A 12,519-nucleotide genomic window follows, 5' to 3' on the forward strand; every position below is an offset into this window, starting at 1 on the left:
TTGTCGATTGATGTCTTACAAACTAATTTAAGTGTTTCATAAGTATTAGACACGATTCACGCTGCGCGTAAAATGTAAACTTTCTAACATCAATGATAATGTGTTCAGCCGCACAGACGGTTTGTAACAGCTGAGAACAGAAAACTAAACTGGCTGAAGACCGTACAAAGGGAGACAATAGTGACTTTGTAATGTTTGCTCTTCAGTTAGAAAAGACTTCAGATGGTTAAATATTAAAACCAGTTGGCAGTCTGCCATTCCAAACACGAAATAAACACGCGTATACGGTATTCACAGTTGGTTTATAAGTAACCTGCGACCAGACGAGCTCTTTTTCGAAAAATTTCGCCTGATAACACGATTATCTTGCAAGTAAAGCAATAGCTAACTCTCAACGGTATCTATAAGCGTGTAAGACGAAATACTGTACAGGTCGTTCACTGGCGTTTAGAATTAATAATTGATCGTTTACAAAAATTTGGGAAACTGTTATAACATATAAACATCCGACACGCCGCGCCGACAAATATTCCCAGCCTGCATGTTTCATGGAAGATATATTTGGAAGAAAATTTTCCTTCCATTTTTTTGCTACGCGGAACGGTAATTCCGGTATTTTGGTGGATGACCGATGATGCATTTTATAAGAATTTCTTCATTGATATAGCATTGATATATTGATATATATATTGAAACGTTCTTGACCGAAGAAATCGCCAGTTTGAATCAAACTCGTTCGAGAAAACTTTTACAGGTATGCCCTTGGAGTAATTTGCGCGATTTCTGCGGTTCGTCTGAATTTTGTAAAGAAAAAAAATGCAAAATCGTTAGTTAATTGCTCGGTTAATTCGATCACTGACTTGTGAAGCCAAAGTACGTGGTTCTAAGAACCTTGCGTTCCTCAGAGTTTCCAATGTATTCCGGCGTGTCTAGGATGAATAAATCAGTGAATTCTATGGATACACGGACTGTTTTTCTGCCAATGATATAAACTGGACAAGGGAATAAAAAGGCGCCCACTAAATTTGAATCAAATTTCAATTTCGCTTCGCGAAGTGCAAAGCAAATAAATTTTGTAGAAATTGCAGCAACTGAAATATGGAAATGTCAGATCTGTTGTTATCGTGATGAGAAATTTATTTTGGATTATTTTTTTAAATCTCGCGCACCATTGCTACAACTCGTCATGTGACGCAATATACTCCAACCAAATTAAGCATGTACCGATGTTATTCAGATTTCGATGCGTTTTGTGTTACGTTTATTGGGATCCGAAATCGTTAGTGACCGAATACAGCATGCTTAGCATCCATTAAGGTGACAATATTAAGGGCTGATATACGTTTTAAACCAATCAGGAGCGGTGCATTTGGATTTTCAGTTTTGCGGTTTTTTGGTTTTTCATGCCAAAAAACTTTGCTTTTGTTGTTCATTGCGGCTGCGGTTTTTTTTTGTTTTTTAGCATTTGGTTTTCGGTTTTCGCCAAAAATACTAGCGGGCTTTCGGATTTGGTATCCGATGTGGTTTTCGGTTTTTCCGCCTCCACTGATCTCGAATAGCCACCAAACGCAGAAGTTGTACCGGTTAGCTTCCTAGGTTCAATCGCATGTTAGCCGCGCCAAGTTACAAGTTACATGATTGCAATTCTATAGAGGACTTTTGTGCAAATTTTCCTGAACTAGGCTCCATTGCCAACCACTTTTCGAAAAATGAGCTCGCAAAGACTGGGGCAGAAATAAAGCCTATAATTTAAACCAGCAGATATGATGGTTTCAGCCAAGTCCACAGCATCCACAAATACTGTGATGAAATTATTGTAGTATGCTTCACTTGTCACCATTATATCGGACCAATTAGTGTTTTGATAACTTGGGTATAAAAATTTATTGGTTTTGACGGTTTTGTATGCAGTTCTGCGGTTTTGGATGATTTTTTAACGGTTTTGCTGTTTCTAATAGACCCCAATGCCCCGCTCAAACAGGAGTAACTACGACTGGTTAATTCCACGAGTTTCCCGCACTTGATGCTAGTCACATGTTCATGGTTTGACCTCTGTCTGATTGTAGTGGCTTAGTAAGCTATAGTACACATTTTAGTGCATCCCATATCGGTACTGTCGTTTTTTTGTTTTTTTTTTTTAGCGAATCTTGCTGTATTTTTGCGCGAGCAAGTGGCACGAGTCAAATTATAAATTACAAGTAAAAATATATATAGACAGTAGCCTCCATTCGACGCGAAAATATGCTGGGATATTTGTCCGCGTACATTATCTGTCCCGAGAAACGGACAGTTTTAGCTCGAGGAAAACTGTGTGCTTTGAGGAACCGATAATGTCCATGGACAAATATCCGTGCATGTTTTGCCCCAAAAGGAGGCTATTGTGTTTATTATCCTTCAAATACTTTTCGCAACACGCGCGGTTTTGAAAATTGGGAAATATCGTTCGGATATTCCCCCGTTTTAGCTGGGGCATATACATAATTATATTCACGTGGATTATAAGTAGCGTTACTTCACACTAAAATGGCCAATAAGATATCCTTAGCTCTTGCCGCGGGCGACAAAAACATGTTTCATTAACCGGTCTCCTAGAGTACGAAAATAGATCATGAGATATTTAAGAATTATTCCACGAGCGCCCGTTGGATATGAGATGGTAGATAACCAACGAGGCGGTAGCATTGAGTTGGCCATAATTATCTCATATCCAACAAGCGCGAGTGGAATAATTATTTTATTAAAAACAGTCCCGAAAATATAAACAAAACTTAATTAAAATAATAATAAATACGCTCTAAAAATTCACGCGTACGCTAATCCTATTTGTAGAGTATGGTATAATGACTCATATACCATGATGGCTAAGCCAATGAAAACCTTGAATTTCGTTATCCTATGACGGATCCAGTTTTTAATCACTTTATTTACTGTATTCGTCAGAAGCGTTATTTGCACTTCACTTGGAAGAGTGTTGTATATAATGAATGCCAATAATTGTTCATTCGACTGTTGGGATGCCCATTTTATCACGACAGCTTAGAAAAAGTCTTGATTCTAAAAGGATCTTCCAGGTTTATACCAAGATTATACTGATAAGGGTGTGGAATTTAAATTACATGACAACTGATCTCGAAGACTAAACAAGGCAGTGAAAGGAAGGAAGAACCAACATATCTGATGTTTAAGATATGAATATATGAACGACATAGAAATTAAATAAGACGATATGGAAAAATGAAATATAGACATAACAGCGCTAAAAACTTGAATGTATTAGCCTGTGCTGTGTCTCGGTTGCACTGTGAAGGTTATTTCACTCGTTTCGCATCAGTGTCGGAAAGACTAGGCAATGATCCGCACCAAAATGTTTTCGTTTGAAAACACACTCTCTGTTTCGATTATTGACGCATTTTCGCCTATACCGTGTACATTACGACCATGGAAAACGTTCATCGTTTTCATAAAAAAAATGCTTACAAAAGATAACGCTGTCCAAAAAAAACGGAGTCCCATCGTATAATGTGTACCGCGAAAACGGGGCCTTTCGTCACAGCGAGAACAACGTTGATTAAAAAATGACTTTGCATTTACCTGCGAATTTCGCAATACTCTAAAGTCATTTACTTTGTTTCTTTTAGTCAAGACTGTCGAAACTGAATACGAAACACAACGTAAAATTCGAAATCTAAATTGGTTCGTGTTCTCCACGCAACGCGGAAATTGGTCATTTCACATTGTGGTTTGACATTCGAGGACGGCAAAGAAATGTACGAAGAATTATAACGCACGTGTACAGCCTCACGTTGCTAATTATATAAACATTTTGTTTTAGCGACGTTCCCGTTGCCGTTGCCGTTGTAGTTTTCTTAGTCCCTAATGATGGTTGTGGCGCTTTTTCATATCAAGCGTACTCGCGGCGGGTATGGCGCTTGGAAACCGTCAGTGTGGACGCGAAGCTTTTGATGCGTTTTCGGTGTGAAAACGCATCAATGTTGACGGGTCCTAAGAGCTACCTTATAATTAAGCTCAAAAATAGCCTCAGCTATTTGTGTTTGGCAGCACAACAATATATTACAGCACCTAAGGGTGCCGCGATACCTTGAATTTCTAAACAACAGTAAATTCGAGGGGCTATCGGCGCTTCAGTCTTCGATAAAATTTGGAGGAAATCCAGCTTTTCATCCAGTTAAAATCTACGTTTATTAACGACCGAGGTGCTTTGTGCAATTATTCAAGTGAAGCCAGCGTTTTAATGATGTACGGCTCTCAGAACAGCTAAAACGGCTCACGACTTAAGGAGTCCTTTTAGTCAATACACGCTGTCGTCAATATTTTTAGTTTTGAAGACACAGCTTTCTGATCAAACTTACAGGTAACACATACCACCATTGAATATATTCACAAAGAGAGAAAAGAAAAAAAATTGTTCACTTACGGTTGGCGATTACCACTTTTTTTTTCGACCCTTGCAATTTTCGTGATCACAACTACAGAAATTAACTTGTTCCTGTTTATAGCAGTTTCTTAGTTCTTTCTGCTTATGCATGAATTTACGTGGTGTCCAATCTTTGTCAGTAATCGTTTTAAATTGAATTAAGAAAACAATGCATGATCCATTTTCAAAGACACCAATCTATTAGGATTCCGGACTCTCCCGGGGCGACAGGCTTCAATGTGGTAATCTAAATGCTGGTCTTGCCTTCTTTGAAAAGCAGCTAAACACCTACAAAAAAACCTTGTTGGCGTTCTTAAAACGCCGCTACTTCAACATGAAGCTAATTTCGATCATTTAAATGCCAGTCCATAAATAATTTGTCACAGGGAGGTGTCATGCTAAAGGAAAATATTTCGTAGCTCTACTATACCACCCACAGATGGCAAAACTTTTGAATAACATTGGTTTTTTTTTCCATGGATTGTTTTCTTTTCAGCACAACATGCATCCCAGATCCACATAAACGTTTTGATATGAGTGGATGTTGTAGAAACACAAATTCAAAGAACACAATACAAGTTACAGTATTCCCTACATCTTTTGCGATCCTTTTGTAACTTAAAACTGCGTTAAGGGGCTTAATTTTAGCGGCCACATCAAGCCTACTATAATTTTAGAGAGCCATTTAAATGGAAAACCTGTTTTAATTTATGGTAAATTTATGGGACAGTTATTTATTCTAATTTTTACGCCTTCATGCAAAGCAAGACTACAGCGACCAAAATACCTCATAACGGTGAGTACTAACTCCGTTCAAAACAACAAAAACTTCAGCTGCTTATGTTTTTGTCACGTTTGCAAGTGCCCTATTTTGACTATCTACGAAAAATAAACCCAGATATCAAATTATTAAAGGCGCTTTACAACCAAGTTACTATGGCAATTAAACTTGTACTTAAGTGTGACGCAATAAGTTGCAATCTGGGGAAGGAAAACAAGTAAGGGGGAAGTTCTAGCTGGTGATAAATGAAGTTTCTTTCTGCCCTTAAGGCAAACACAAGGCAGATCAGCCTCTTCAAGCAATTAATTCACTCTTCCCTAACAGCGCTGATCAAGATATACATTCTTCTTAAACTATCAAAACGGAGACAGGCATGCATGCATCTAAAGTTCGATTTTTACGTACGACAGCTGCCTACATCACCCATAGTGCTTAGCTACCATGTTTTTCCCAGAGACACATTATAAACAGCATGTCCACAGTACATAGTCAGTTTACATTCATATTATTAAGCTGCCATCATATCATGGTTCCTGTGAAAGTGATTATGAAATAGAAAACATTCTCCGTGTCTCAGTATCGAGTAACCGCAGTGAAGTTGCAGAAACACAGTGGAAGTTGGGAGAAAGAAAAATCTCCTGTGCAATCACAAGTAAGCCACAGGCAAATGCTTCCACATCTTTTTCGAGTTTTCCCAAACTTAGTGTAAAGAGAGTTTCTATTACTCGATAGCAACATGGAGAAAATGGTTTCTATTTCTCTTTGAAAAAGAAAAAACCGGAAGGAAAAGAAAGTAACTCGTTATAACTCGATTATCAAAACGTAAATTCTCTTTGCTCGCGCCATCATTAAGTCAACTGCTTGTACTAATTTTGTGTCTCACTATCGAGTTAGAGAAGGTAACGCCGCTCAGCGTGCACTTTCAGGGTGTTTCTAATATATAACTTACTAAGGTAGCAAAACGGGGAAGATTGATACGAATCGAAAGTGAACCACGAAGGACCCGGTCTTCATTTTGGAATAATTCACTGATACCGCGTTAGACTCTTCCAGGAGTTCAGTTGGAGCGCAGCGCGAAAAATGGCGCGTAAAAAAATAGGGGAGAAGTGCGGCGCGGTAAGGTGCCCTTCGAACCAAGCCTCTCTCTCCTTGATTTCGCTCGGCCATTTTTACGCGCTGTGCCCCAATTTACTGAACGCCTGAGAGAAGCTCTGATACCACGCATGTTCTTTTGACACATGTCGTGAGGTTCAAATTGTTTGGATAAGGAAGGTGTCAACAAAGAACGCGATGTGAATTTAATTGACACTCTTACAACATCTGCAGAAATTAAACAAAACCGTGTTTATGATATGGTCACGCGAACATTCCAGCTTAAAATCTTAGTTTGACAAGTTTTGAAATCGATAATTTTCATAAGTCTCAACGTCTTACAATGATCCTGAAGACTAAAATTAATCCTAAGCCTAAGACAAGGGGAGGTTTAGGGATTAATAAATTTCTCGTGAGCTGTAGTTTAAAATGTTTTGATTTGCCGTCTAGACAAAACGGAATCTTGGATGAATGAATGAAAAATTCATTGAACTTAAGTCAAAACGTTCAATGATTTTATCAAATACGATTTGATCTCGGCCTCTGTCTGTTTAGCCATCAGAGCTGTCTGTCGCATTTTCCATCGTTAAGTGCTGTTCCGTCCATTTAATTTATTATTAGCCATTTTCCGCGTGCCGTAAATCAAAAAACAAATTAGGCTCGGAAAGCAATCTCATAACTTCAGAGAGAAAAAGGGGCGGTTTTAATTCTTTTTAGTGAGCTGTATTAATAATGCGTTGAAATGTAATGATAAAAAAAATAATAAATCCTAGAAAAATGGTTGGAATTATGCAAAGACACTGAGGCACCACCGACTCAAAGTCATGTGGTTTTATAAGCTAGCTAGCTGTTATCGACACCACGTCGCATGCCGCTTTCAATTTGCGCGGTTTTTTTTTTTTTTTTTGGAAAAATCGGAAACCGAGTTCTTGTTCGGGTCCCGTCAGTCGCCTAACAATATTCAACTGTCCGAGAAAAAGCTTAATCTCGGTTTTGCACCAAACCCATAAACTTTCTGTAGTGCTAGGTAGCTCTGTACAGCAGTAACACGCTGGATATATTACAGCTAATACAACATCTCTGTGGTCGGCCGGCGTAACGAGTAACCCGGGAGTGAACATCCAGTCTCTAAAGACACCGACTAAATAAAGAAGTTCCGCTTTTCACAAAAGAACAGATTATGAAATCTTCATATTTACCCCGGAGCAAAATGTCACGGGACTTGAAATTTAGACCATAACTTCTGAAGTCAGAGATCTGGCACTGCAAGACTGAGGACAATTCTTTATCGCATCTTAATTTCAGGAAAACAAAGATTAAATCATTACTATTCCTGCCGTACAAACTAATTGTTAAAAAATCGAGAAACACCGAATCCTGGGTACAATTATAAATTTTCGCTGTGATACGAGACATTAGCTTATCTGGAGGACATTTCAATGTTGTGGTCGTCAAAAGCCAATTTTGATATTCACGAGAAAACGTTTTTGTACCAGCAAGCTTGCATTGCTAAAACCATTGAATCACTTAGGATGATTAAAACATCAAACGTAAGCTTTACGATTACAAAACGGAATTATAAAACAGCCCCAAATAATCACTACAATCCAAGGTTGGAGAGCTGTTAACTTTGGAAATCACTGGCAAGTAAAATCGATTACCTTCAACCGGCTTTTTTCCCTGTCCCGTGGAATGGAAGTAAATTAATGCATCGCATATAGCTGTTCATCGAAATAAACTGTTATGTTAATAATGTAAAAAATGCATGAAACGTTGAGTAAATAATCTGTTCCACGTTAACCATGATGCACAAAACAAACTAAAATAAATCTTACTTAATCCTCAAAGTGTTACCGACTACATGCTCGGTGAGAGAAGTCACGTGAGGTGACGTCACGGAAGCCGGATAAAGAGATGTCGATCCATTCAAAAGTAAGAGCTGGAAAGCAATAGAGTTTGTTTCAAAAACGAGTTGTAAACATTTCTGCTTCTTTGTTCTGCGATATACACGAAATGTGGACGTCTAATAATCGCATGGCGGTCTACGTTCATTTGACCAGCGGTCGAGAAGGTGCCTTCGTTCTAATCTTATCACGTTAAATTCCTGGGACAGATTTTGAGGGGAGGGGGGAATGAATTGGGTGGCTAGCCACCCCCATTTTGAAGAAGCAAAAACTATAAAAAATTAAAAGATTGTGAATGTTATGGCGGAAATAAAGGCAAACACTCTGGACGTCTACCTGATTGTAATTTCTACTTGCTTGTATTTCTGATATAACAGTTTTATAATACGGTCTCAATTCTCAAGTTGCGACATTTGTGGGACATGCCCCATTGATTCTGCAATGCCAAGGTACCAGTCACCCCCCCCCCTCCCCCTGCGCCCTCCCCCTTTAAAAATCCTGGCTGAATCCTCTTACTCAGCTTGCTTGGCAACCTCTCTTTTGACCATGCCTATCCAAATTTTCAGCCATTTTTCTTTTATTATTTGAGGAAGTGTTTAAGACTTCCAACAATAGCCGGTTCCTGTTTATGTTGTACAGTTGTAGATTGACACGTGCTCACAACTGGCAAAGCCTATGTCACTGTTACAAATAAAACACTGATGTCAACCTGACATACATTTGTCGGTTCTTTCAACTCTTTTTGTCGCTATGGACAGCTCGTTGCTTGCATGCTGTCACCGGGCCGACCATTTTTGCATTCAATCGGCAAATTTTGAGCAATTTCTTTAGTTTTATTTCCGCGCGAAAACGTGGGTAAAGGTACGTTGAAATCCGGAAAATTACGCGACACCAGTCAGGATTATTAGTCCTTAATTAGATATAAATTCTGCAAATGCATGACGGCAACTCTGTAGGAAAACGCTTCTATTAATAACCTGACTTAGGCCAGGGGGGACCAGCTGGTAAAATGTCACAAAATTCTTGTCTTGTCTTGCCTGTCGCCGTTCTTCAAGCGAATGTCAGTTACTTCCTCAATCTCTTAATTAGTAAGATCACTTTGGTCTTCCGCTATAACAGCTGAAAGAATTGTCCTCGACCCTGGCCGAAAATGAACAGATCGCTTTTAATTTTTGAGATCGAAATACCAAACTGTACTCTTTAGTTTGCGTTCTTTACAAACACAGCATCTGGTGATTTCATGTTGTGGTCTTGTTGTGGTAATCTGCCATGCAGAATGAATAACGCACGTGCAACACTGAGCAACGACAGCGTCGTTCTCTTCTCGATCGACGACCAAACAACAAAAGTAGAACTCCTTGCACCTGAATCTGACAGATATTAGAAAAGACGTACGTCTTTCTTCCCAAATAGAAAACTAACGTAACATGATATTCTGTTTTACTGCTACGTGCAGAAAGTGGAACATCCGATTGAGTACTCTGAATTTACCTTTTTGTCTATAAGTACAAACCCTTACCTGTTATTAACAAAGAGGAGAGAATGACAATAAAAACTGGCAAAACTGTTGAAAAAGCTTCAATCCTTCATGAAGAAATTGCTGATGGTCGAAGTTCCCGCCATCAAGAAAGCAGGCGAGAAACAGATGAGCAGCTCAACTCAAACACTGACGTTGAACTGCAAGTGGTCTGGGATCGAGATTGACATTGATGACGTGTTCATGGCCAGCGCCAGTCGCTTCACCTATTCATGTTGTGTATACAGCTTAATGCGTGCCATGGGCTAAAGTGTGTGTACTTTACGTTTAGAGTGGGAAAGAGAATGAAATCCATTTTGCCAGCTTATGTGAACAGAGGGCGTTCACGGTTCGTCATTGACACTGTTTCGAGTTCTCCTGACTCGCCGCGCCTTCTTCAAACCTTGATCTATACGCGCTTCTTTCAATTTAAATGAAAACCTGTAAGTTCAGTTTTAAAACGACTGGACATATATATTGGTGCATTGCCATCTATGGCTGAAAGCACAGTCAAGCTATTTTTCTCTGAATCACGTTCTTTTATTGACCGAGAAAGCGATATATTTAATTGAGCAAAGCTCAAAATCTCCCTGCGTTTAAAAACTACCAAAGTCCACCCGCACGAAATAAGATTACAGTTGACATTGCATAAAAGGGTTTCATGTGTACTCAAACGTAAATTACGGGCAATGTCATGGCAGCAAGGTTAGCCGAGAAAAAGAAAGAATATAAAATTCTGATGAATTAAAATTAAAATGCAATTTCACTCACTTACTTGCGTATAGACCAGGAATGGAAAAACTAAATATCACATTTCCTGAAGCTTTTTGTCACAAACTTGCCAAATGTCGATCCTGCATGGTCGAAGCGAAGATAATTTAGTTTTAGCGAGAATGATTGCGTGTGTAATCCAATGACGACCTAATCGAACCCAATGTGAGCACTCTCTTAGAATACAAATACAACTCTAGACGAATAAATCTTGTATTGGGTTTCATTTTAATTTGAAATGTATATTACCTACGAAAAAGCTATTTTTATCAGCTTTGATTATCTTTAGCACACACGTACATTGAACGACGAAACAAAACGGCTCCCAAATTTCAATGAATAGAAAAGTTTTCCTTTTTTTAAATTAAAAATCAGTCTTCTCCTGAAGGGGTCAATACATTCATTAAAAGATATTTTCCAAGAAATGAACAGCTTCTTCAATAACATACATATATTTTGTAAGCCACCCAGAAATTTCATACCTTACTTGATTAGAGCGCAAATATCGAAAAATTAGTTCACTCTTTCTTTATCAGGTTGCTTATAGTACTATTTTCTTGGTTCTTTGTCTTCTATATTATCTACATCCGCCGCCATTTCAATTAACAATTTTAATTAAAATTCCAAACTTACAACTGACCACACCACGCTTAGTCATGAGAAATGAATGAAGCCGCATATACCATGACGACAATGTGGACAGTCAAGGCGAGCTTTGGCAAATCCGCGGGTTAAGAATCACTTCAAATTGTTTTCCAGGAAATTGGATAAACGAAAAATTAAAGCTTTTGGTCCGATTTCAGTTTATTTTCTCTGAATCTTAAAACTCGAGAGTTTTACAATTCAGTTTCACTGTTTTCCAAAGCTGCGCGTGAATTTATTCTTTTCGATTGTGCGTTTTTGACATGGCTAAAAAAGATAATTTTCCTGTCTTATTGCGATCAACGTTTTAATACCACAAATTTGGCAAATGTGACCACAAAAATAAAATTGGCGCAACTTAATATTTCTACTAAACGCTCTGCAGATTTCCCGAGAAAGGCTTAAGCCCTTACGGAAACTAAGATCAGACTAACTCTCTTGAGACACACATGTAATGGCGACTCTTTTGTCTCCTGTCAATTGCCATGGTTACTAACGTGGTGTCCAGACTCTATCAGTTTGCCTATTTTTTGTTTCATTTGAATTTGGTCTTAGTTTCCCGTATGCAGTTAGCCTGCTACCTAAGCTACTATGCAGTCTTTTAAACAATGTTGACGTATATATTTTGTACGACGTAGCTTAAATCAAAACTCTTAGCACACAATTTATTTCCCGTCCGAAAGGCGCGCGGGAGACTCGACCCGAAAACTTTAAACTGGTGACGTAGCTCCACAGGGATTCTTGTAGCGTATCTGATTGGTTCTTCTCGGTCTTGAATTTTCGCGCGTAAGTAATAACCAATCGGAAACACCGTGAAGATCATTTGCGTGACCAGAGGTCGCGATTGTTTTGGTCAGCAAAAAGGATCCCGGAATGTGATCTCTGCTGCGTAATCGATATACGGTATGGAATATTTCGGATCAAACATCAGACGGCTCGTACGTTCGCCATCACTGGAGAAGATTAAGAATTGGGCAGGCGGAAGGACGAGTTTGTTGAATTCCACGCCAAATTTGTCGGTTGTGGAAAAAATTTCGGATGCAGTCAAATTACAGCTTCGGATTACACCTTCACGAAATTAGGTGAAATCCGATTATGGCTAGTCTGATTTTAACTTGTTTAAGCTTTCAACAGGAGAAAATGAGGCTTCTAATCATCTCGACTTTTAACTTCAGTATCAAGTTACAAATCAACTTAGAGCAGAAAATTGTTAGATGAGTCGAGATGGATCCGGAGACAGCGCTAGCTAGTTTACCTAAATGAATGCGTTATTGATTTGATTCTTTTTCAAGCGATATACTCAAGCTAGGCTTAAAATATTGAAATGAAAGCACTGATGTGTGTGGGATTTGTACTTGAGATAGCGTTTGCGACCACA

At 38.7% G+C, this 12,519-nt stretch overlaps 1 protein-coding gene across 2 annotated transcripts in view; it reads right to left on the bottom strand.

The window, feature by feature from the left end:
- Nucleotides 1-9,842, bottom strand: part of LOC110051528 (atrial natriuretic peptide receptor 1-like) — a 44,872-nt gene extending 35,030 nt beyond the window's left edge. The window contains exon 1 of one of the 2 annotated variants that reach the window (XM_020757561.2): nt 9,732-9,842. The gene's annotated coding sequence lies outside the window, so the exon portion shown is untranslated. Of the gene's footprint in view, nt 1-4,435; nt 4,489-9,731 lie in introns of those variants that run through there. The other variant, XM_089288677.1, reaches the window with a different exon arrangement.
- Between the last annotated feature and the right edge of the window lie 2,677 nt (nt 9,843-12,519).

Source organism: Orbicella faveolata, unplaced genomic scaffold (assembly GCF_042242905.1).
Source record: "Orbicella faveolata isolate gen_17 unplaced genomic scaffold, um_ofav_v1 contig_2, whole genome shotgun sequence".
NCBI classification, from domain to species: Eukaryota; Metazoa; Cnidaria; class Anthozoa; order Scleractinia; family Merulinidae; genus Orbicella; species Orbicella faveolata.